The sequence below is a fragment of the Sceloporus undulatus genome, chromosome 4, assembly GCF_019175285.1.
Source record: "Sceloporus undulatus isolate JIND9_A2432 ecotype Alabama chromosome 4, SceUnd_v1.1, whole genome shotgun sequence".
NCBI classification, from domain to species: Eukaryota; Metazoa; Chordata; class Lepidosauria; order Squamata; family Phrynosomatidae; genus Sceloporus; species Sceloporus undulatus.
Genome location: NC_056525.1, coordinates 229,973,230 through 230,000,589, shown reverse-complemented (window position 1 = coordinate 230,000,589; position 27,360 = coordinate 229,973,230).

Sequence of the window (27,360 nt, the reverse complement as noted above, 5' to 3'; positions counted from 1 at the left end):
CCTAACCCTAGTACAGTGGTACCCCGGGTTACGAAATTAATTCGTTCCGCCGCCGCGTTCGTAACCCGAAATCCTTCGTAAGCCGAAAAAGCCATAGGCGCTAATAGCGAAAGCCGCGATTTTGTGCGAAAAAGCGCCGAAAAGCACCAAAAAATTTTTCGTAACCCGAAATAACCTTCGTAACCCGGAACAGTTTTTTTCTATGGATTTTTTTCGTAACCCGGAAATTTCGTAAGGCGGCGCATTCGTATCCCGGGGTACCACTGTATGTATTGATGACGTACTATTTGGCGGTCTGTAAACCGCCATAGATTCCCAAATATTTAACTTTTTTTGTATTTTAATACCTGTTCTTCCCTGAAGTGTCTCTTGTTTCTTTTTTATCATGTTGCATGTGATCATTGCTGATTTATCTTTGTTAATTTTTAGACCAGCATTTTCTCCAAATTCATTTATTATATTTAATACCTTTGAAATATTTTCTGTTGGTTCTTCTATTATTAACACAATATCATCTGTATATGCCCTTAATCGTATTTCCCTTCCTTTAATTTTAGCTCCTCGTATCAATTTTTCTTCTCTAATTTTGTTACACAAAATTTCCAAACATGTTATGAATAATAAGGGAGATAAGAGGCATCCCTGTCTTGTTCCTTTATTTATCATACATTCTTTAGTCCTAATACCATTAACTATAATCCGGGCCTTTTGTTCCTTATATAATTCTTCTATCCATTTTATGATATTATTACCTAAATCTAATTTTAAAAATATTTTCAGCATGAATTCCCAATCTAGATTATCAAAGGCTTTTTCGGCGTCCAAAAATACTAATGCTACCTCTATCCCTGGATTTTTATCATAATATTCAATCAAATCGATTATAGTTCTTATATTTTGTTTAATTTGCCTTCCTGGTAAAAAGCCACATTGATCTTCTTTTATCCACTTCCTAAGAACTGTTTTAACTCTTTCTGCTAGTATAGTCGTAAATATTTTATAATCTGTATTCAGTAATGAAATGGATCTAAAAATTTGAGGGCAGTCCGAATCTTTCCCTTCCTTAGGTATTAATGTTATGTTTGCTTCCTTCCATGAATTTGGAATACCTTCTATTAAAATATTATTGAACACTTTGTCCATGGGTTCCAATAATTCCTTCTCATAAATTTTGTAAAAATTTAATGTGTATCCATCCAGACCTGGGGCTTTATCTTTTTTCCCTTTCCTAATTGCATCACTTATTTCTTCCTTTGTAATTCTTTGATTTAATCTTTGTTTAATTTCTGTTTCAATATCAATTTTCTCGACTTTTTCTATGTATTCATTCAACTTTTCTTGTTTCCTTTTACTCCTCTCCTCTTTCCTGTATAAATTTTTATAATACAGTATTTATAAAATATTTCCCTTATCTTAGATTGTTCTGTAATAGCCTTTTGATCCTCTCTTAATACCAATATTTGTCTTTCATCTCTTATTTTTTAACCTTATATGCCAAAAATTTCCCTGCTTTATTCCCATATTCAAATTGTCCTTGTTTGATGAATTTCATTTTTTCCCCAATTTCATCCATCATTTTAATATTAAATTGATTGTTCAAAATTTTTATCTCTTTATCAATGTTTCTGTTATGAGGATAACCAAGTGGATTGAATTAGAAGATGAACAATTATTAGACTTAGAGGGATTCAACTTAAGATGCGGGTGGCATGCATATATGTGGTGGAACAAGGTAGAATTGAATAGGGAGTTCAAAGATCACATAGTGAGGAAAACATTATATAGGGTGTGGATAAAATATAAAGAAAAAAGCTACAGAAGCCTACCAGAATGGACATCCCCACATGAAGCAATACTAAAGAAGGGTAGAATAGAAGGAAAAGAATGGCTAAGATATAAAGATTGTCTAAAGATATCTGAAGGAAGATTAATAATGAAATCTAGGGAGGAAATGAATAGGGAAGGAATGGACATAAATTGGTATCTATACTATCAGTTAACAGAAAAATATAGAATGGATGAAAAGCAATTCGGAATAACAAAAAAACAAACAAACAAACAAACAAACCCGGAAATGGATCTGATATGGTTAGATAAGGGAAAGAAGAAAATAGCTAAATTTTACAAACTAATTTTGAAATTAGAATTAGAACAGGAACAAATAAAACATTGTATGATACAGTGGGCACAGAACATAGGGAAAAATATACAATTTGATGCATGGAAAAGAGTGTGGGGACAGGACTTAAAATTTACATTATGCATGGTCCTAAAAGAAAATTTATATAAAATGATAAATAGATGGTACAAAACTCCAAATAGATTGGCAAAGATATATAAAAATGATAAGGGAAATTGTTGGAGATGTGAACAAAGTACGGGTAGCTTTTTTCATATGTGGTGGAATTGCCCCCTGATAAAGAAATTTTGGAACGAGGTGCGTAAGAAAATTGAGATAATTATACAAATGAAATTCCCCCTTGTTCCGGAAGTCTGTTTATTGAATATAGTAGAAAATAGAGAGTTAAAACAAAAATTAAAGCCATTATTGTATTTAGTAACCGCGGCTAGAATAACAATTGCAAAAGTTTGGAGGAATAAGGAGGCACCCAAGGTTGAAGATTGGTTGGAAAAATGTTTAGAGGTGATGGAAATGGATACACTAACCATGAAATTAAAAGGAGAAGTATCAGAAGAAGGAAATCAAATATGGGCAAAAGTGAGGGAAACATATCAGAAGAACAAGACAAAATAAGAAAGGAATAGGGGGGGAAATAGGCTATACCAATTCTGTGAAATAAACTGGGAAAACACAGCAATTGTACACACTTAGGTTATAAGCTAGAGAGAAATTGAAGATGGTGAGATAAGGGGGAAAAGAAAATCAACTTTTGAGGAATTCGGAAGGTATAGCTAATATGGAAGCAGTATTTAAAATAAATAGAAAAGGGGATGGGGTGGGGAGGGAGAGGGTTAAGAATATTGAAATAAGACCGTATAATGTGTGGAGAATTGTACCCTCTTTTATTTTGTAAAGATCTACTTAATAAAAATTAAATAATAAAAAAGCATATTTTCAAATACTCATTCCATCCCTACCTTTAGAAATCAGCAGTGCATTCTGAAAAAATGTGGATGATGTATTAGTGAACACAATGCTTTCCATTTCCTACAACAATAACTTTAAGAAAACATTCATATTTAAATGCATATTTTAAAAAGAATTACAGACTGGTGCAGGTTGTGGGTAAACATATTGAATCTGGCAATTAAAAAAAAAACCCTAATATTTTCATTTTAGGTTTAAGATGAAAGTACTTCTGAGCCAGAGCTTATAGTTGTTACTTTTTATGGACATGTATTATGGGAATTCTGGCCATTATCCTCCCACCCAAAGTGACTTTCAGAGCTTAGTTCTAGAGATGTATATCCTGGGTTCCTTATTCAGATATACATGAGAATGCACCTTTTGTCTTCATTGCCTGTAAAACACTGAGATAGTTTCTGTAATCTCAACAGAGTTTTCACATTTGCAAAACCAATTTTTCTACAAATTGCATAGCCTTATTGCATGGACGTGTAACAATTAGAAGCACAGGGAAGATTGTGTGCATCTATTTGATCAATCAGCCAGTCCTTCTGTGCTTGTTTTATTTGGAGACTTTGCTTCACAAAAGGGGAAAGACATGAATTTTGCAGAGAGACATTTTGCACAAATTATTGAAACCTCAGTGTGGGAAAATGTGCTTGTCTCAATCTTGTCCTGAAGGTGAAAAACTCAGTGGGGCTAACCAGGTCTCAGCAGACTCTCTCAGCATGTTGGAGAGACTATCTAATTGATTATGAGTAATTTAATAAGATCTCTTCATATCCCTACTCTCTTTTGAATACAACGCAATATTAATTTTACAATGTGCTGCTGTAAGATAAGATGATGGAGACCAGTTTAAATACTTTCAATGCAGTTTTGAGCATTTATCTGTCAGCTGCTATTAGCTGAGATTCTAAATGATGTTCACTAATTATGAACAAATATAACAGTTTCTGGGAAGCAATAGCAAAAGAGCCATGACCTTCAAGACCTGTCTGTAGACAGGACTTGAAGCTTATTTGTTAGTCCTACTTAAACTCAATTGAATTGGCCAGTTGAACCAACTGTTGAATGGCATGTTTGACAGTTTAGTGGGTCTAATCTATCAGGAGAAGAGTAGGACTTGGAAGGGCAGTTAGAAAGGAACTAGACAAGATCCTGAAGTGTAAAGATATATCATTAAATACCAAAATTAGGACTGTCCATGCCACCATATTTCCCATTTCTATGTATGGTTGTGAAAAAGCTGGACAGTGAAGAAAGCTCAGAAAGAAAATAGGAAATGGGAATAAAATCAACTCATTTAGGATGGGGTGCTGGAAAAGAGTTCTGACAATACCATGGACTGCTTAAAAAGACCAATGGGTTGGTCCCAGAGCAGATCAGGACTAAACTCTCCCTGAGAAGCATAGATGACTAACCTGAGGTTCTTGTATTTTGGCCATATCATGAGAAGAAAGGACTCACTAGAAAATACTATAATGCTTGGTAAAGTGGAGGACAAGAGAAAGATAGCATTCCAGATGGATAGACTCAATCAGAGAAGCCACAGCCATGAATCTGCTGGAGCTGAGGACAGAGTGACTTGGAGGTCTCTTATACATAGGGCCACCACAGGCCAAAGGCAACTCAAAGGCAGCTAACAACAATAACATTCTAGTTGGGATTCAATAGGATTCAGGACTATGTGCACGTGACCATTTTGTTCCATTTCCCCCAAAAATTATAATTTTCCAAAGTTAAAACAATTCTTACTACTCAAGATGGAAAGAATTTGAGAGGTTTTTTTTTTAATGAACATGGGAGAAACAAGAATACACAAATCTATCCATCTAGGGCCTAGATAATTTTAAATTCTCCCAGGAGTTTGAGTGCTTCACTATAAATAAAACAAAAACAACAAGAAGAATATCTGGGTTCAAATCCCTGTGTATTCAAACGTGTTGCTGAATTAAAGTTTGTACCTTTTCCTTCCGAGAGTTCCTTCATCATTAATAGCTTTAACAAGTAATTAAGTAAAATACTATCCTCTCAGTTCAGTAGGGACTCAATATAGCTACTGAACTTAGGGAGAACCATGCAGAGCCTAGGAACCTTGTGTGGAGTTATAATCCCCCAAGACACCTTTGCTAAGATGTTTCTAATTGAAATAGAATATCTTAGCAAAGGTGCTTTGCCGTGTGTGTGTGTGTGTGTGTGTGTGTGTGTGTGTGTGTGTGGATTTGAAGAAACTTGTGAATGTACATAAATTCTAATTGAATTTATGAACATTCACAAGTTTCTTCATATTTGAGAGATACAGAACATGAGATTTTAGGGTGTCAAGTGAGGGGAAACAAAGTTAGCATTATTTCCATCTCTACTGTGGGCTTCCAGGAGGCATTTGATTGTCCGTTATGGAAAATAAGACATTAGATTAGATAGAGCTTTGACTTAATATTAAAGAACATGTTCTTAATATATGTTCTGAAAATGTCTGTGTTCTTGTAAAAGCTCTTTCAGCTTTTTAAAAAATTCCTCAAATGTTCCACTTGAAAAGAACCCTGAAATGACTTCAAATTTTGCTTTAGGCAGCATTTTAGTGGCTTTCCTTTGATGCCAAAACAGTGATTATGTTGCAGTGTGATATCTTCCTAGGGTTTCTTGCCTTCTCCCCAGTTTCTTGAGCTTCAGCCAAGATATCTGGACTGAGTATTACCACCCACAATTTTTTCCTTGCTCATTCATCGCCATCAATCAGGGACATAGCCAGGATTTTAGGAAGGGGGGGAGTCCAGACTAAGTGCCACTATTATATTGGGGCTTGGGTGTGGCGGCACAGCAGCACGTACCATTCATTTTTCTAACGGAAGGGGGGTCTGGACCCCAAGACACCCCCCCCCCTTAGCTACGTCCCTGCATCAACTTTCAATCACACACACACACACATAATGTAAAATATATCTGTATCTACATAGCTCATGCAACATTTTGCAGTTGTCTTTCATACCAAAATGGTTATTATTTCCATGCTCCAGTTCTAACTATGCCTTAACTAATTTGTACTGAAATGCATTCTCAGCTGTTTATCTGGATGACAGTCACAAAATAAGGGAAGAGAGATATACTAGTTAGACTGAATTACAAAACCATAATTCCTGGCTCCAATTTTACAGGTGTGGGGCCTACAACATTCTTTCAGTGTTCCCAAATCTAATCCTGAAGCCATATTAAAGACATGGGCTGGACTGGACAATTTATGATCTTGGCAGGAAAGAGACTGCAAGCATACACTATTCAGCAGGTTTCCATTTGCTAGTCAAACCTCTCCTTTAAATGAGAGGCAGTGTGATTAACATTGCTCAGATCATTTCCTCATTAGATACCCAAAAGCGCTGGTACCTGGACTGGTGCCAGTCCCTGACCCATTGGCTTCTGGGCTCTGGTGAGTTTTGAAGAAAGAAAGAAAGAAAGAAAGAAAGAAAGAAAGAAAGAGGTAGTAGCTGATGGCCATACTTTTTTTTTTTAATGCCTATCACCCTCATCAGATAGCCTAAAAGGCAGGGTGATCTGTCACTGCAGTCTTCAATGTAACTGCATTTCAAAATGGGAATAGATGGCTGAAAAGGCAATTCTGAAATCCTTAATATTTTGCTGCAAGAATTAGAACATAATCCATAAAATCCAGATATTACTTACAGAAATAGTTAAAGGAAGTGAGGTCACAAGCTTATTGCCCATACAGGCTTGCTTTTGGAGCTGTGAGCATGATGGTACGTCTCAACCTCTGTCTCCAATTGTGCCTGATTGCCAGATATCATTCGGTTATCTTTGGGTTAGCTATCTATAACTGATAAAAGTCAAAGTAGGGAACTACCAGGTGATGGTCATGGATGCTGACACTCCTTCATAGGACTTCATGTGATGGGAAGCTTCAATAGCATTATTTCTGGTGTAGAGGTAAGATCAGTATAAGCAAAATTCTTTCCAGGCAAAAGGGAGAATGTGAGATCATCCACAAGTGCCCAGAAACCCTGTTACCTGTGCTGATCATGGAAAATAACAACAACAACAACAACAATAATAATATTTATATTCCGCTTAATCTCGAGGAATCCAAGTGGATTCCAAGCGATCAGGCACAATTAGAGACGGAGTTTGAGACATACCATCATGCTCACAGCTCCAAAAGCAAGCATGTATGGGCAATAAGCCTGCGACCTCACTTCCTTTAACTATTTGTGTAAGTAATATCTGGATTTTATGGATTATAATCAAAGATATATTTGATTCTACAGTGATATTGCCTCCTTGTTGGGTTGAAAAAACAGAACTGTATCTTTTAAAACTGAACTCCGTATGAAGAAAGTTTAATTATATGGTGAGATAACTATTTACATAGATGTTCGTTTCCAGTTTCCAGTTTAATAATAGCAAAACTAGAAAATGAAAATTTTCTTGTTTATTTTTAGGGGAAATATTTTGGATTATTCTTGAAAGAGTGAGAATGCCCATGGGACAGACCACTGTTTTAAATGAAGAGACTTGCTGGTGTAACAAAATAACAGATAAGACTGATGGCTTGGCAGAGCTGCAAAATGCATGGAGCTATTGTTGAAATCAGCTTTCTGATTATATAAAATGGTTTTGGACATTGTGATATTTAAGATGCCGATGTTTAAGGAAATGGAGGAAGATATGGAATCCAGCTGATCTAGTAGTTTGGCAGGAGATATATGAAGAGCTGAAACTGATAAGAGAAGAGATAAACCAGAGGCTGATCATAAAGGAATCACTGGAATTTTTTTTGGAAGAAACTGAAATTAACACATTTGGAAAATCCAGCCAGTAGAGTGAAGAGCTGGAAAAGATGGAAGTTCAATCTGCCGTGATAGTTTCTGAGATGAAAAATGTTTGGACTGGCTCTGTATTTTCAGAGAAAGGAAAAGATGAATAATGTTGGGATTTGGAAAAGGATTTAGAAAAACCTACCAAGATCAAAGGAGTTAACATTAGAGAGAAGAGTGTGATTTTGGAAGGTTTTGACAAAAACAAAGGCTTTTACATCTGAGAAGAGTTGGTGATCTTGGAGGTCAGAGGAATTGTAAAAGGGGAGAAAATAGGTGACTGGGCGCACTTTGCCCATGAAGATGATGTGGACAGAGTGCCCAAGATTAAGAGGAATACTGTTCCTCCTGACTTGGATGCTCCTTTTATTTTTACAATGACTAAAATTTGAGGGGGGGAAACCACAAATTAACCTTAAATACAGATAAGGGATAAATGTAAAGGGTGGGTTTTAGTTAGTTCTTGAAAGACAATGCATTTTTTAATGGACACTGGAAAATGAATTTAACAAAAATAATTTTTAATATAAGAATGCCTCCTGGTTATATTAAATGTAGAGAGCGGGATTGAAAATTGTAACAAGTTAGATATATGTATCTGAAAGGTAGTTAAAGATTTTAATCTATAATGTTGGTTAATAAGTATGCTGCAGTGATAAACAAAATCAGAAATATTTTTATAGTGAGATATATTTGGTAAAAGTGGTAAATTGGTTGCTTGTGAGAATTAGAATATGCCTTTGATTTATAACATTAATTGGTAAACACTAACACTAATGAGTTCACCTGAGAAAGGTAACTATTAACCCATTGTTGGCTATTTGTAGAAAATTAGATGTTTTAGTTAACTTAAAATGTGTTTGTTATTATATAGCTTTTATAGAGATGAGGGGAGGAGTTGGGATAAATATGAGAGGTATGAATTAAGGATAAATTTATAACTGGTGAAAAGAAGATGGGTAGTCACTTTTATTTCTATTTCTTTATTGTTTTTTCTCTCTTTTCTCTCTTTTTTCTTTGTTTTGATATTACTCTGTTTTATGTACTTGGAAAATTATGAAATTAAATTAAATTAAATTATGGAAACCTTAATGAAAAGCAAAGCAAGAAACCTAGAAAGAAAGAAAAATAAAGAAAAGTAAAAGCCACCTGGGACATTTCTAGGAGGCTTTTTCTGCACTAAACATGGCTCCTGAAGCCCTTTCAACACAATGAAACTGTCATCTAAATGATTTAAACATTTTGAATAATATTGAAGGAAATTAAGATAAAAGATTAAAAGGAAAGAGAATAGAGAAAGTTAACATTTCAGGGTTGTTGAAAGTCAGATGAAATAACAATCACTGGCATCTTGTTGAGAAGTTACGTAATTGTAAACCCACTTATGATCATTTAAGTTGAATTGCACCATTGCACAATGTTCATATTCTCTGGAGAGGCGATGTAGCCATGCTACTGGGTCCACTGCACAAGCAGAGCCAGCCACATGACTGTATGCTTGTACAATGAGAGCCTCCATTGCAAAACAGGACATCTTGCATGGTGCCCTGTTATGAATTATTTCAAGTCACTAACCTGGCTGCATATTGTGTGAGTAACGTAGCTTCTTATCAAAAAGTTATTATTGTAGCTCTAATGCAGGATCGTCACCAATTCTCACCTCCCCTCACCTTGAAAATGTTCAGGATTTCGCCACTGAGACTGGTTTGTCTTCCACTGACTGTTTATTTGATTTGTCTGTTCTTTCAGTTTGTAGCCAACCTTTGGGCTTTGTGGAAGGAAGTGTCTATTTTGGATTACCTAGAAAATAGCTGAACAATCCTGCATAACCAATGTAAGTGAATATCACCAAGAGCCGGCTTGCTCATCTGCTCACCTGGATAATTGAAGTTGGCAACATTCAGTCTTTTGCAAGCTTGGAAAAATAAATGTAACTTGTCAAGATGCCATTACAGCAATGAGACTCTACAGCTCTATCTTTTTCAGTCCTGCACATTGTTGTTTATTCAAGACTTTTCACTGTCAAAACACAGGGTTCTACAACTGATTTAATGAATTGATTTATTGATAGGAGGTGTAATTTCTATGTAAATAATGATGTAACTCTCTAGAGGGTGGGCTACATATACTGTTTCCAGCCACAAAGTTTACAGAGTCTTTTGGACACTGCCTTCATAGCTGGCTTTGTAGCTCACTGAGAAAATGTGTGTGTCTCCAATTCCAACATTAACTGGAGTGAGGCCTAAATTATTGGTCTGTTTTCCTGTTTGGGCCCTGCCACACCACAGGGAAGAATAAAATCTTGCTAACAAGACAGAGGATTGACAAGAAAGAGGCAGTGCACATATGCTATCTTGTGCTGTAATAAGGCTAAGAATAGTTCACAGCTCTAATTCAGAAGCTTCGAGGTAAAGACATCAGGATTTTTGTTTTCCATGGGAACCATGCTGACAGTAAAGATATTCTGTGCACATGGTGAGTGTTACACAGAAGAGAAGTGGACATTCCTGAATTTCCATAGACGCATATTCTATGCAAAGATGAATTCATCTGTCAGTTTCTCATAGGATAGACTCCTGTTGGTTACAGTTTCTGGCTTAAATGCCATTTGTGACACTGTATGTACTGGGAGGCACTGCTGAAAGAAACATCCAGAACAGCCAGAGTAGTGTCCCTTGAACTGTGTGCACAACATCATGGCACAACTCTGCCTCCCCCAACATTGACTGCTAGCTCAAGTGTGCCTGGGCGTAGACACCACTTCTTCTTTTTCCTATGCCTAGAGGCAGCAAATGCCAGAAGTGGTGGGCTACAGTAGAGAAATTATAGTTGAGCAGTCAAATCAGTCCAGGTGATATACAGGTAATCAAAGGAAATTCACCAAGGATGAATGGAGGCACAGAAGCAAGTTCTCAGCTGTTTCCAGAGTCCATCACAAGACGCCAGCAGCCATAATAAGGATAGATAGACATAAAACTTACACAACTCCAGAGGTCAAGAACTGAAATACACCATAAGCACAAAGAGCACTGAAAGCCAGACTGAACAAACAGTTGTGAACAAGTAGCTCTCTTATCAGTTGATTGGAGATTTATAGCAAGCAGGTCTTGAGACTCCAAGTGCCTTATTGTTCAGCATTTCCTTTTTAAGTTTCTTAAGAAGGCAAGAGATATTGCCTCTTTTGATGCTGTTTCTTCTCCTGCCAATGCATCACAAATGATGGGAGTGACTCTTTAGTGTCCAACAATTTTGTTTCAGATGGGAGCCCATATCACTGAAGTTATGCATCAGCTGAATCTGCCAGTCTCTGATTCAGGGATATAGTTGTTATCTGAATCCAGAGGCCTTTCTACAGATGATTCCTCTGTCATATTTCTCACATCTCACAGTATGAGTTCTTTCTTCCCCAGCTGTGCAAGGACAGCCAGACCACTCAAGTGTACCTCTACAGCCAATCAATATCTGGGAAAATGGAGGTGCACCAGTAAGTCCACAGATGCTGTTGTGAACCAAGGGAAGGATGGACAGTGGAGACTTACTCTTCCAGAAGGCTTCATGGATCTTGGCTTTAGTTTGTCATTTTTACTAACTTAAATTCAGTTTGTTCCAAACTTTGAAAATATTAATCTTAAAATTCATTTTGGTCTGAATTTCTAAGTTAGTTCAAAAGGTTTGCCTGACTTTTTTCTGTGATTTTCTCCCAATACAAGTAGCTTTCTATGTTATTCTATCTAGTCTATACACTTTCTGCAAGTAGTTCTAACAAAATGGATTTTAATATTCATTGAACTAATATGTGCATTGTTGTGCACATCTTTTCTGGATATATGCCTTTATTGAAAAACTTGAGAGTGTGAAAGACCAATATTGAGTAAGTTCAAACTGATATGCGGAGCTCTTCTGGTGGGCATACCCTCCTGATCCTGATTAAGACACTATGTCAGGGGTAGGCAACCTGCGGCCCGGCGAGGCCTTGGGACCGGCCCCAGCCCGGTCCTGCCGCCGATTGCCGCCAGGGCCTTTGGGGGGCAATTGTCTATAGAAGCCTCAGAAACATGCATTTATATTAACATTTTTAAAAAAATCAGCAATTTTTTCCGCATGTCCTCCATTTTTTTAAAAAAAGTGTCTTCCATTTGAAAATTTTGTCCTACATTTGTCCTGGTTTATTTATATATTTAAATTTTTTAAAAAAAATTATTTAATTATTTATTTTTTGGCTTCGGCCCCCCAAGTTGTCTGAGGGACAGCAACTCGGCCCCTGGCTCAAAAAGGTTGCCTACCCCTGCACTATGTTATCTGTCAGATTGATTCCCTGTAATTGACCACTGTAGCATGTTTTGAATTTTTACTGTTCCTGGATTGTGATTGCACTTTAAGTATTGTATTTTATGGTATTGCATTTTATGATTGTATTTATGGTTTTATCAGGTTGTAAGCCCGCCTCGATCCAAAGGGAGAGGCGGGGCAATATAAATAAAACTTTTATTATTATTATTATTATTTATTATATGTGAACCAAGTGCCCCCCCTTTTTTTATCCCATAGTGTCTAAGCGATCTTTTTATGGTGTTTAGGGTGGTGGTCCAATATCCAGTAAAGATGTCTATTAATGAACAAATTATTGAGTTACTATTCTGTTTTCTTTTTCACTTAAAATTAGTCTATGTAAGCAGGAACAATAGTGGTCCTTCAGATATTGCATGACAATTCCAACCACCACTGGATCTGCTGCCTAAAGCTGATGGGAGTGGCAGTCTATCAATATCTGAGGGACCACACATTGCCCATCCTACTCTAGCAGGGGATGAGATGGTCTCACTTTTCACCTGCAGCTTTCCCTGGAAAGTGACATATAGCAGAGATGAACAAATTGTAGCCACAGGGTCAAAACTGATCACCAGAGGAATGTTGTTTAGCCCATAGTTTGCCCCTTCCAGTGACACCACTAGCAGGAAATAGTTAACTAAGGTGGTACAATGTGACTTGTTAGCACATCATGTTGGATAAGGGAATATCAGCATAGATCTCTCCACAGCCTCTTCAAAATAGCCTTCAAGCAAAATTCAATTCCAGTGGGCCATATATCTGTATTCTTGATATCCTCAAAGCGTTTCTGGTTGTGTACATTTTAATCTGTAAACCATTCTGAGAATGCTTAATCTTGGGTGCACTTAACCACCACTGTGTTCTATATAATATCTGCAGTGAAAATTATTTTGAAATGAACAATTATTTCATTCTGTGCACCATAGGTTTCCCATGCAATTAACTTCTAGAAACCCCTCTGCAAATTTGACATATTGAAGTGACAGAACATGTGGAAAATACCTAGAATATATTTGTTATTTGGTGGACATGAAGTGATTACAGAAATAATTTGTGAGTGCAACCAGGTTTCCTTAGATGCTGTGTAGAATTAATTGTTTTTGTTTTGTTTAAAAAACAGAAAGAGAAGAAAAACCTGGGGAGCTGATTACTGTAATCAAGAAAGTGGTTGTTTTTGTTACCCTAGAGACAAAAATATTACCTGTTATTACAAATATAATTTCAAATTATTTTCTGCCTAAAATAGGAGAAAGGAAAATAACATTATCCAATGTACAACTCCATTCTTTCTTCTCTGTTCTGACCAGTCACTACCTTTAGACAACAACATTGCATAGACTTATGCTGAATAGGCTTGGAAGCAAAATGACAAAATGAAGGTTTAGCATAGCTGAAGAACATCTTTGCAGAAATGCATGGTATTTAAATATTACCCCAGATTTGGCCAAAACCTTCCTGAAAGAGGGAGTAAGGACTGGTGCGCACAGACAGCAGTTATGCACAAAAATAGGCATAAATATCAGTTGTGGAAGTTGAAACCTTCAACACCAAGAAGAATTGGCTGAGATTAAAAGATATTGTTTCTGGGGAGTGTCATCAGCAAGCCTGCTTTATTCTCCTTCGGGACTTGTGGAAAAGACTGGGACAAATCCCTGAAGAGATGTGCAGTGAGGAGAAAAGTCTCCAGGAAAGATATCATCGAGGAAGTGGCAGACAGACTTGGGCTTCAGCACCAACACTTGAATATGAAAAAAGTTTGCCCTCCCTCCTCAGTTCCTCCAAGATGGGAGTTCCCATCTGCCAGCCTTCCTTTCCAGCAATCATATCTCTTGATCTGGCCAGAATCCTGATGGTGACATATGCTTAACACACCCAGGATTATGTTTTTACATACTTTTGCATTTTTACATGTTTTGTGCAAAGAGGTAATCAGTACCTCCTTGTGCTATGACTGATAACCTGTACAAAGGATATTATCACACGAGCCGCATTCTCACCACAATCACATTATTCAAAGAAAACGGAAACGTATAGGTTTGTGAGCAGCCATTATCACATGTCTTGTCAATAGTGCAACTGGGACTACCATCACACACTCTTTCGGACTCTGCCTTAACCCTGTCTTCTTGTTTATGCCCTACCCAGCATGCTTTTCATTTATTTTTATTTTTAACATGATTCCAGAGTTATGATTTAAGTATAAAAGAAAAGAAATAGGGGGAAATATTGGGAATAGCAAGAGGAGGCGGAAGAAGAGAAGACACTGATACCATGTGGCTGCCAAACATTTCACATCAGAAGGCTAATGGGACTGTAGTGCTATTGGGCATTTATTGATAGGTTTTGCCGTGCCAATGAAAAGGGATGCTCTAACGGTGGTTAATAGCAAAGCAGTGAGGAGAGAGAGAAGACAACATGCAATAAATAGTGTCAAAACCTATATTCTCTAGTTTTAAAGCCTTGTGTGATAATCTCCAAAGAGGGCCAATGAATTATTGTAATGCCCCAAATAAGAAACAAGTGAAAAGGTGATAAAGGCAGGTTAACTCAGATTTATATTTTTTTGTGCAGTTTTGGGGCTATGTGGCTGTGCTCTGGAAGAGTTTATTCTTGAGGTTTCACTAGCAACTGCGGCTGGCATCTTCAGAGAATGCTGGCATGGAAGTGAGTGGGGTATATATACTGTGTGACCCTTGGTTGAGAGGAAGTGATTTATATGTTAATCTCTTTGGGTCACACAATACACACACACACACACACACACACACCACTCACTTCATGCCACCATTCTCTGAAGATGCCAGCCAGAGATGCTGGTGAAACGTCCAGAATAAACTCTTCCAGAACACAGCCACATCGCCCAAAAATTCCACAAAAAATTATGGATTCTAGCCACATAACTCATATCTATTTTTGCCTGGTCAGCATTGCTGCTCATTATCTCCTAAGCTGCTTCCGTAGCAGTTAAAATCATGACAAGTAGGGGTGAGAAATGTAAGGATTTGCAGATATTATTATTCTGCAACATCCACCAACCTTCACTTTGGTTATATAAGCTAGAAATGATAAGGAGTTGCAGGCCAACAATCTCAGTAAGGAAAGGCTTCAGTCCAGTAGGTGGACTCTTCACACTATGCAATTATAACACTATGATTCTTCTTTTTATAGCCATGTGAAATCCTGGAGTTTGTAGTCTGGTTTGGTAGTGGACCTCTCTGGATGAAAATTCTAAATTCCTCTCCCCAAACTATACATTCCATTGGATTGCACCGGTTAAAGTGGAACTGCAGCACTAAAATTGTGTGGCATGAAAGGTCCCAAGATGTTTACCATAATACAAAAGTGATTTATCTCTAGGATAGGAGAATATGTCAGTTTTAGTTTCTCTAACATGTGACTCTTTTTAAAAAAATCTCAAGTCCTTCACATAGAATTTATTAGGAAATTTTCAAACGTTTGGTACATTCTCATCAAAAACAGAGAGAAAAGCCATCTACACTGTGAAATTGCTACCTGTCGAATGTGAAGTGTTCAGTGTGAACAGTATTGGGGGGAAGGGGGAGAATTGGTGATTGTGATGTGGCACCACAAGCATGGCTGAATACACAAGGATTGACAGAATTTTAAGAGTGAAACATTCAAAACCTTCTCTGCTGGAATGACCAAAAGGGCTGTTCGACAGTGGAACAAACTCCCTTCCTTAGAGGTTTTTAAACAGAGGCTGGATGGCCATCTGTCGGAATGCTTTGATTTGGATTTCCTGCATGGCAGGAGCTTGGACTGGATGGTCCTTGTGGTCTCTTCCAACTCTATGATTCTATGATTCTAGTTTTGCTTAATTCTGCATTCAGTATTTTTTAAAAATCCCAATATGGAAGTAATGACTTCAAAAGCTGTAATCATTGTACAGGGTAGATGTAATGGGATGGAGATTATTACAGAGTAAGCATTTTTCCAGGTTAGGAAAACTGCATCTCACAATAAGAACTAAGGGGGAAAAAACATTGGCCTTCAAAATTGATTTGAACCATTTTATTTCCAATAGAGATGGACTGGAAAGTGATGATGACAGAGAGTGAAACTGAATTGGGATTTATCCATTGTCTGTATGAATCAAGAAGAAACCAGGGATTTTTTAAAACAATTTTTTAGAAAAAAATAGGTTTTTGCATAGACTGTGGAGGTATCTTGGGGCTTAGTTTTACATTAATTTACAACAACCATATGGTAAAATATAAATGAAGACATAACCTATTATACGAGGAAAGGATACTTTTCCCTATCTGAGACCAGGCTCAAGGGAAATTATACTAAGAAGACTACAAAGATGACACAGGTCAATTTTTCCTCCCCGATGAGCAGAAAACAAGTACATTCAGATTTTTCTCTCCGTCTTTCCCACCACACCCTGACTTTAGGGAAAACTAGGTGTGTGTGTTTATATTATCCTGAAGGCTTAGGTTGCCTTTTCATTAAGCAGCATGATTGGCATAAGTTTGGGGGAACCTTTCTGCAGGCTTAATTCTATACCCTCAGGACAATACTAATATTTTCCAAATGCTACAGCTGGCATCATCTTTCTCAGTTAGCTAAGAGTTGTCTATTGTATTGGCTACTCACCAGATTTATGGGCCTTCTCAAGCAGACGGAAATGCTCATTTTTTCCAGTTTTCCGAAGGGTAATAAAACATTTGTCATTGATCTTAGCTCCAACATCCCTTGTGAGTCTGACACAGGCCAAGCCTTCTCACAGCTTTGTAAACTGTGATGTGTTTTAAAGAGTCTAACTTTTCTTTCAGACAAATGTTAAGGCCTTTGTGCTGGTCACAGGATCCAACCTGTAATAGAGGCATTTTGCAACGTCTCAAAGGGTTAAAATGGCATAAGGTTTTACAGTAGAGATGAGCAAAGTGTGGTTCCAGAGAAGCATGCAGCCTACCCCACAACATTTTACAGTCTTTTAGCCCTCCAGATACCCCAGAGTGTCCCTTTCCTGGCCCCAAAATAAAGGGTGAATGGCCTCTCCCAGCAGCAACCAAGAGCATCCCACCTTTCAATAGGTTACAGCCCTGTTCCTCAACTGACATCAACAAGTGCCCACTTTTCATACCAAAATGGACCTTTGGCTCACCAAAAGGTCTCTGGAGAAGAGAACTGATCCCTGAAGCAACTGGGAGTCCCTATTTTACAGAGAATCTCCCCTGAAAGTGATGTGGCCATGTAAAATGTCTTGGGGGGGGCAGGGGTTGGTGGTGGGTTTTTTTGTATTTTCACCCATCCACTGTTCACTTTATTTATACCACTGAGCAGCCACCGAGAAGGCCCTGTCCCCCATTCCCATCAGTCATGCCTGTGAGGGAGGTAGGATGGAAAGGAGTAGATTATACCCTATGTTACCTTGAGTCTGTTTCCCAATCCCCAGGGTGAGGCATTTCAGAGTGAGAGGATGACCTTTAAAAGTATGTGTGTTTTCCTCATCTATGCAAGCATAGGTTAATGCTTGGGGTATTTCACTTAATGATGTGAGAGCAAGTATGGTGCAGTGGTTTGAATGTTGGACTAGGACTCCAGGAAATCAGGGTTTAAATTTGTACTCAGCAACTGAAGCCCACTGACTGACCTTGGTGGCCTCGGTAAGTTACACTTTCTTATAATCAGGGAAAGGCAATAACAAACCCTCTCAGAACAAATCTTGCCAAGAAAAACCCATGTTAGGGCCATAAGTTATTGAAGGCAGACAATAATAACAACTAATATAATCAGCCCCAGGGGATGTCCCTTCTAATGTTACCCTTGCAACATTGTTCTGGGAATACAAGGGAAATCCCTAGGTCCCTGTTTTTGGTCCTGAGATTTCAGGGATAGTCCTGACCTTCCAACCCTATTGCATATCAGTGTGCAGGAGAGTCTATCAATCTTCCAGTTATTTTAATAATGCCCTGCTGTCCCTTGAATGAGTCAGTGTGGTGTGGTTTGAGCATTGGACTAAGACACTGGGAGATCACCATTTGCATTCCATCTTGGCCATATAAACCTACTGGGTGACTGTGGGCAAGTCACACTCTCTGAACCTCAGAGGATGGCAATGGCAACCCCCTCTGAAGAAAATTGCCAAGAAAATACAATGACAGGTTCACCTTAGGGTTGCCATAAGTTGGAAACAACTTGAAGGCACACAACAACAAAAGATCAGCCATAGGTCAGAAATGACTTGAAGGCAAACAATGATCCCATAAGGGTCTTCACATTCTGTAAGGAAATAATGTGTGCTTTGTTAAAATGGGGAAGAGCAATACTGTCAGGTCACCTTCTAGATGGATTGCTTTCTTTTCACATGGGTAAGGCAAGGATACAAAACCATTTCAGTTGGGGAGTCACATCTAAAGAAGAAGATAGTTGTCCAACAGGCTGTCAACTGTTGAAGCTTTTCTGTAACTGAATTTTCATGCTCTAAAGGTCTTTAACTTGTTGAAATTCTGCTGCTATGCAGCTTTTAATGGCACAAGTCCCTTGCCGTCTCCCAGTGCTGAATCTAAGCCATGTAAAAAAACCTCAGGTTTCATGAGATAAAGCTGATTATGTTACTGTGTCTCTTTTATATATTGATCTTACACCAACAAAGCTATGTTCAGTAGAAGAACAGACAAAGTATTTTGCATGTGTGAAAAAAGATTTAAGATTTACAACAACCATGGTTCAAATCTTTTTGCTTTCTCAAAAAAATTAAGATGAAATAGCATAGTATTTGTTCTGGTTAAGAAACCACATAACAACACAACAGCAGCAACATAATAAGCATAGCAATGGTATCAGCACACACCAGTCACTCTCCTTTTCATTTTTAGCAAAAGGGATATGTGCCTTTGACATAAAATATATCCATTTAAATGCTTACAACAGGAACACGTTGCACATAATAGCCCCACAATATGTGTTTAGGCAGCCAATGGGAACATTCTAATTCTGCTTGGTTTTTAACTGTTTTTAAATTGAAAAGTTTTGGCTCAGCTCCTTTCACTTTCAGGCTTTAGGTTTAATTTTTATTCTTTGACACTGTTTTATTCTTTCATGTAAACCACTCTGAGAGCCCCCATTTTAGCTGAAAAAGCAGTATTAAATGCTTCACATAAATCACTGTACATTTATATGTAATCTCTCCATTTCAACACTAGTGTGGGTGGATGAACTTAAACTAAGAATTACAGAGATTTCCCTAAAGGAATGGCTTGCCTACTGTTGTTTTCAATGTATGTCTAATCTCACATTTTAGAAGGTGGAGACACCAGGACACATGAATCTGGGCAGAAATAGTGGACTGGCAAGACAGAGATTGACAAAGAACAAACATAGGGCACACACACAAGAAATAGAGCTTGGAGAAGTTGCTTTTTCAGACCACAGCTATGAGAATAGCCATGAAGCTGTCACCAGTACAATTGTCTCCTTTTCTACGGTCAGTTCCTATATGAACCTGATATTTCTATATTCATAGTTGTTTTCAGAGATTGACTCAGAGATAGCAACATAGTGACAAAGAACAGCTATTCTTACATAGCCAGGAACACTACAAAGACCTAAATCCAATTGTTAGTCACAGAATAGACTAGTTCTAATAAATCAGTGGAACTTGGGCCAAACTTGTAGTATGACATAGATATGTGACAATGTGGTTATTCCACAGTTGCCCGCATAGCTACACATTGGGCACCATGGCTTTGAGCACTCCAATTGCTCAGTGATGGATTTGATGGATTTCCCACTATGGTAAAATTATGAGAAAGGGCTGTGTGCATCCTTATGAATGCCTGTAATAGGGGCCACACTTACACAACCTCTGAGAAAGCACAACTATTTGTGTATCTATTTTCACTCTAGCCTAGTGAAGGCGAACCATGTGAAGGTTCTCTACAGTCCCTCTGCACTCCTGCTGAGTTGGATGGGACCTCTTGAGACTATCTTTTTATCTAAAAACAAACATTGCTGCCACCACCGAATGGTTAACTGAATACACCTTAGGACTGGGACATTGCCAGGAATTCCACTGGTATTTACAAATCCACTGAGGAACTAGCCAAGTTAAAGTCCATGAAGAGGAGAGCAAAGAGGCAAAGTACTTTAAAGAAAAAGTCAATATTAACTAAGGAGTTCTATAGCAAAAGGTTATCACTACATGAAGGATCAATTTGTCCTCCAGGCATGCACTGAAAGTTTAAGTTATCAAATACAGTCATTTCAGCCAAGCTAGAAAATCAAATCAAAATCCTGACACCACTGACTGGTACATGTTCCTAATCTTACTCACAGCTCAGATAAGAATTGTAGTCCTTGATGTTCTGAGAGGGAGCTCATCAGGCAGGTCCAGCTCCATCAGGGCCAGCCCGAAGGAAGGAGACTCCGCCCTCCATAACTGCCATCTGCCAGCCTGAGAGGGAACTCACCAGGTAGGTCCAGCTCCATCAGGACTAGCCTGGAGGAAGGAAGAGCCCTCCCTCCAATCCATCTGCCTTGGTTCAGGCCTCAGAGGGAGAGAAGAACCACTGGACCTCATCCCCTTTCCCTCCATCATTCTCTTCTCCTTTTGTTTCGTGTCTTTTAGATTGTAAGCCTGAGGGCAGGGAACTGTCTGATTAAAAATAATAATTGTAAGCCGCCCTGAGAGCCATTAAGGCTGAAGGGCGGGATATAAATACCTAAATAAATAAATAAATAAATAAATGTTCTGAACAGCTGGAAGCCTGAATTCCACCAGGAGTCTAGTCTTGGTAAGTCAACACTTAACATAAATTCTATTGATTCAAGAGCATGTAGCATGTAGACATGCTAATCACCATCCTCTGGACTGAGGGCAGAATTTATACAGAATCTATAAAAGGTGGCCAACTCAGTTTAATCTGTGTTGATTGTATCTTTACCTTTTGGTGTGACTTGTTTGCCAATTGTCTCTCAGCAATTCTCCTGGACCGACGCACGCAAGCACTCTCAGCCCTGTGTTGCTTAAAGGAAGGCACCTCCAGGCTTGGCTCTTCCCCCGAGTCACTACTAGGCTGCTGAGCCTCAGGAGGAATCCCACCAGGACCTGACTGAGCCTCCTCCTCTCAGGCTCGGAGATCGCAGCTGGGATCTGGCAGAGCAGGATTAGCACCTGGTGTAGCCTCAATTTCCCCTTGCACTAGAGGAGCTACATCCTCCTCCTCATCCTCTGAGACTGGCTCTTGGCTGGCCATAACACACAACCAACCACAAAGATAAGGATGATGTAGATTAGTGCTTCTACATTAATCTCCAACACACCAAAGTAACTCCAGAGTATGGTTAAGATAGCAAAAGTTAATAATGAGGAAGAACCCACAAGCTAAGAGAAGTTGTAAGCAATTTGAATTTGCCTGAGTCTATAAGGAAGGAACCTCCTTTCCCCTCTGCTGGCTTTGCATTTTTAACTGAGTTTGCAGCAATTGAAGCAAACTTAGCACAAAGAGGGAAAGTGAGAGAAGAAGAGAAAGTGGGACATTTTAAAAGCAGCTGTAAAAATGTAAGGACAGGGGATTAATTGGGACTGTCCCTGCCAGACTGGAATAGTTTCAAGGTATGGACTGCAAATTATTTTTTTTCTAATGGGTAGTACCATATTTGGAAACATACTGTTGCCCAGCAGATGATGGCTTGCTGTTTGGCACCTTCTGTGGACTTTGGGTAGTACCAGTATAGGCAGATTTTTACATTTGTAAAGACCAACACAGTCTTTGTTTAAGTGCTGCAGAGATATAGAAACAGGATCTGCAGTTTTAGTTGCAACACAGATGTAGGTTGTCTCTAAAGTGCCTCATAATTCATATGCCACTTATTGCTCTTCCAGGCTGGTCAGACAAGAGCAATTATCACTCATGCCCATAGCCTGCCTTTAGTCCAGGTCACAACAAGGAGTAGGTGCTGTCAGGGCAATGTATTTATTTTTTACTGTCAGTAGTCAATGACTTGGAGGAAAAAAATTGGGGGAATACTTATCAAATTTGCAGATGACACCAAATTAGGAGGAATAGCTAATACTCCAGAGGACAGGATCAAAATTCAAAATGACCTGAATAGACTAGAAAGCTGGGCCACAGCTAACAGAATGAACTTCAACACGGAGAAATGTAAGGTACTGCACTTAGGGAGAAAAAATGAAATGCACAGATATAGGATGGGGGACACCTGGCTTAACATGTGAAAGGGATCTAGGAGTCCAAGTAGACCACAAGACATGAGTCAACAGTGCGATGCGGCAGCTAACAAGGCCAATGCGATTTTAGGCTGCATCAATAGAAATATAGTGTCTAGATCAAGAGAAGTAATAGTGCCACTATATTCTGCTCTGGTCAGGCCCCACCTGGAATATTGTGTCCAGTTCTGGGCAGCACAATTCAAAAAGGACACTGAGAAACTGGAGCGTGTCCAAAGGAGGGTGACTAAAATGGTGAAAGGTCTGGAAACCATGCCCTATGAGGAACGCCTTAGGAAGCTGGGTATGTTTAGCCTTGAGAAAAGAAGGTTAAGAGATGATATGATAGCCCTGTTTAAATATTTGAAGGGATGTCATATTGAGGAGGGAACAAGCTTGTTTTCTGCTGCTCCAGAGACTAGGACCCGAAGCAATGGATGCAAGCTGCAGGAAAAGAGATTCCACCTCAACATTAGGAGGAACTTCCAGACACTAAGGGCTGTTCGACAGTGGAACACACTTCTTCGGAGTGTAGTGGAGTCTCCTTCCTTGGAAGTCTTCAAACGGAGGCTGGGTGGCCATCTGTCAGGGTTGCTTTGATCTGGATTTCCTGCATGGCAGGGGGTTGGACTGGATGGCCCTTGCAGTCTCTTCCAACTCTATGATTCTATGATTCTATGATACTATGATTCTATAGTGGAAAATAATAAAAATGCACAGAGGTAAGAGAGGATGGAGGCAGATGTTCATTAATTGATCTTGTAACTACAAAGGCACACAAACTTGCAAACCTGACCAATCTTCCTTACTACTAACTGCAGTTAAAAGAAATTTTCCTCTCCATGTATGATTTCTTGACAAATGGTAAAATTTGTTGGGCATTTAAAAACTTCTCAGTGATACTGAAGCCTCAGTGTGAGGGAAAAGTGGCCTATGAGCTGCACAGAGGTCCAGTGCCATATCCTCAATTGTCCCACACAAAAAATGGCACTTTTTAAAAAAAATAAATAAATACTATTTCATCTTCTGAATCTTCAAGAGACCATTGGAGGGTTACCTCTTGAGAGTAGAGGAGCTAACTTGGTTTAGGCCAAGGGTGAGCCTCTTTTCTCAAATCAGAAGTAGATTCCACTTTCTCATTGGAGAAAAAGGCCTAAAACATGCCAGGGACTTTCAAAATGCGTCAACATTTTCCTCCTCAGTGAACGCCAGCATGTTTAATTTCTAAACAAATGACTGTGGGAGGGATGCAGTCTAGTAGGGAGTGTCAGCCACCTCTGGACCTGAAATCATTGCTAATTCCTGTCGTACGTTGGCCATCAGAAGAAGAAAGTAGAGAATACCCACAAAGGTAAATGCAGACTGCTTTTACTTTTTACTGGTTACAATTAGACTTATGCAAAAAGGAGAAAAAATAAGATTATTTTTTTTTGAGCTAACAAGGAAGAATGCCATTCTAAAGATGGTAACACTTTAAATGTCTGGAATTGGCAGTGAAGCTGAAAACATAGGAAAATTACTATTGGTAATTATGTCACTTTTGTACAATTTGTACTAAACTGGATATTTATTGCTAATTTAATGCTATTGCGATTGAATCAATTAGCATGGTTTATTGAATGAATATGTTCCATCTTCTTTTTGTTTAGCTTCAAAAGATACAGCTGAAGTGCCATATTCCAAGCAAATTTTGAGTTTACAAACATGGTGCTATGATGAAGTCTAAAATAATATGCAGAGACAATATTCAGATGTTGTGTAGACAGCACTGAGAGATTCACATTCTACTTGTTTGGAGATAAAATAGAAGATTCTTGACCATAAATACAATGAATTGCAGTAAGAAAAAGAGAATCTAGTACTGTATGTGACTGACTCACCACCTTAATACCTCTCAGAAATGAAAATGGCAAAGACTTGTCATTGAATTTTGGATATAAAGATGCTGAGCACAATAAACAGCCTCCTTGCATAGATCATCACAAGCCAGCTCATTTATCTCAGCTGCTATTATGTTCCTATGAATGGAGCACTCTACAGCTTTTAGAAAAAGCATTTTTAAAGAAACACTTTTAGAAGAAGAAAACCAAGCAGCCGAGTTCTTACCTCAGAATATGTATTTGTTCTCTGAACACAAGCATGATTCAGTTTAAATAGCAATCATGGGATGGTGGAAAGTGACAAAACCCAGCAATTCAGATTCAACGTTGACGTTAGTGTATTTAGCTCATGCTGGGCATAGATTCAATATGTAGAAAGAAGCAGGAGATGAGTAGGTTAACACTGGACTTCTCTGAGATCCCAAACGTCTATGTTGACACTGCTTTCAAAATAATGCAAAGACATGATTTAAAGATGAGCTATAGATCAGTCCAAATCTCTGTGTTCCAAGGTTTCTGCCAATTTATATCACAGCTCTAATTAACTCTACTTCATGACATTTAGCTGCAGCAAAGTCCAAAGAAGAGCTTCTGATGTCTGTAAACTGGCCAGAAGATGTGGTTATGGAATAACATTAACATATGGCGTAGAGGGCACTGGGACTTCCAGGCCTTCTGTGAAGTCAGCCTCATGCTTTCCAAGGGTGTGTTGAGATGGTAGCAGCTAATGTTTCCTGTGGGACACTGTAGTGCAGTAGTCAATGATTAAACTCTTGATTTTCAAAATACAACTCCTCCCAGGGCGAGACCAGGAAATCTAACCATGTCTAAACCTGGTGAACTAGAAACAGGTCAGAATCTGGCTAGTTTAGCCTGAAAGAAATCTGTTCACTTGTGAATATTGCTCTCACTAGAACTAGCCACAATCGAGTTTAGTCATAACCTTACTGAAGTGTGTCTTCAAGTTATTTCTGTCTCATGGAGACCCTAGGGTGAAGCTATTATGTGGAGGGTTTTTTTTGGCAAGATTTGTTCAGAGGAGGTTCCCCATTCTGGTTTTCTGGTTTTCACTGCTAAAGCCTGGATTTCCTGAGAAGAAAGTTCCCGCAACTTGCAGAAACCTTTTCGTTTGGGTGTTCTCAGCACAGCAAAACAGTGCAACTCTGAGCAGTTGAAATCTGTACAGTTGAAATACAGCACAACCCTTGAAGACAAAGTTGCTCACCTATGCTAAAGATAGTGCAATTTTTATAAGCATCTGAATAGTTCCACAATGAAAAGGAGAAAGCAGAGTACAACATTCTTCAAATGCTAAACCCTAAAGCTGCACACCTTAACTGTGAAATCTATGACTATTTTCTCCTCTAATTCACTTCTTTACTGCTTACCCCTCATCCACTGCTCTTTTTTGTGGATTTGCTCCAAGAGCTGTACAGGCAGTTTCTGTTGCCTTTTCTATTACAACATTTTCACAAGTAGTTGCATCCCATCCAGATTCTCTCCTGTTGCATTTCTGAGCAAGTACGTGTAAGACTTCAGTTGAGGAGTCCAATGTTCTTGTTACCCAAAATTCTGGGATTTGGGGAGGATGCCCACAAATCAATATGTTTTAGGGGAATTTAATATTAGCTGAAATTAAAGTTGTATTATGGCTGGGGTAAGAGGCATCCTGGGATAGCAACCCAAATGTAAACTAGGTCCAATTCACTCAGAACTTCAGAGGCAACCCCAAATAGAATTTTGTATTTTTATTAGGGGAATAATCAACGCACAAGCACACGACACACACACTCATGCACACACACACAAGAACTAAGAAGCAAAGGTGGGAGAGGTAGAGTAGTTTAAGGCCTTGCTAATATTGATATGTTATCCACAATGGATCTTGATTCCAATCGTGTCTAGAATGGAGAAAGCTCAATAGCCGCGGCAGCAAGATGGGTGGCAAGCATATTGAGGAGTCTAGTCAAACCGACAGAGTGCCTATCTGCTTGTAAGATAGACCAGAGAATGGCTGCTTTACTACCTGTACGTATATATTCAGAGCCTCATCTTTAGGGCAGAAACCAAGACATGAAAGGATTAAGTTCCTGCTAAATGGGTTTTTGGGAAGAAAAGAATGATTTGGAGTAGAAATTGATGGTCAGGTGATTGGTGTGAACTCTTTAGACAAAAGGATGAGCATTCCTGGCTGGAATGTCCCTGTCCTAGGTAATCATAAATACCACATTTTCCGGCATATAAGACGACTGGGCATATAAGACGACCCCCAACTTTTCCAGTTAAAATATAGAGTTTGAGATGTACTCACTGTATAAGACTATCCCTCTTCCAATGCACACTAAATAAACATTTAAAAAACATCAGATTTGATTTCAATATGGTAATTTATGACATGCAGGTCCTTAGCAGGAAACCTTGTTGTATACAAAGCCTGCTTGGATTGGTTAGCTCTCTCTGCCTGCCCAGTGCTCCCTGTCTCCAAGACTATCAGAGCGGTAGCTGCTTTCATATGATCGTCACATATGGTGGGGATGCGGCCGCAGTCATTTTTTAGTTCCCCCCACCATATGTGGCGACCGCAGAGTCTCCAGTCAAGCTCGGAAGTTTCAGCACCTGCCCTATAATATGACACCCAGTATATAAGACGACCCCCGACTTTTGAGAAGATTTTCCTGGGTTAAAAAGTAGTCTTATACGCCAGAAAATACAGTAATCACCTTCTTTGGCCAGGATCTCCTCACCTCCCTCTAGAGACAAAGGACTGAAGCTGGGGACTTGTTGCCCATTTGCCATCAAGTGGAGACCTTTCTCTTTTAGCAGGCAATTAGGAAACTGGATGCTTTATATAAGGTGTTTTCTTTTTTAGTGTTTTCAAGTTTTTAATGTATGCTTTTTAATGAATTATTTACAGTGGTACCCCGGGTTACGAAATTAATTCGTTCCGCGGTTAATTTCGTAACCCGAAATACCTTCGTAAGCCGAATTCCCATAGGCGCTAATGGAAAAAAATAGCTCTCTGCTGCCCTCCGGTGG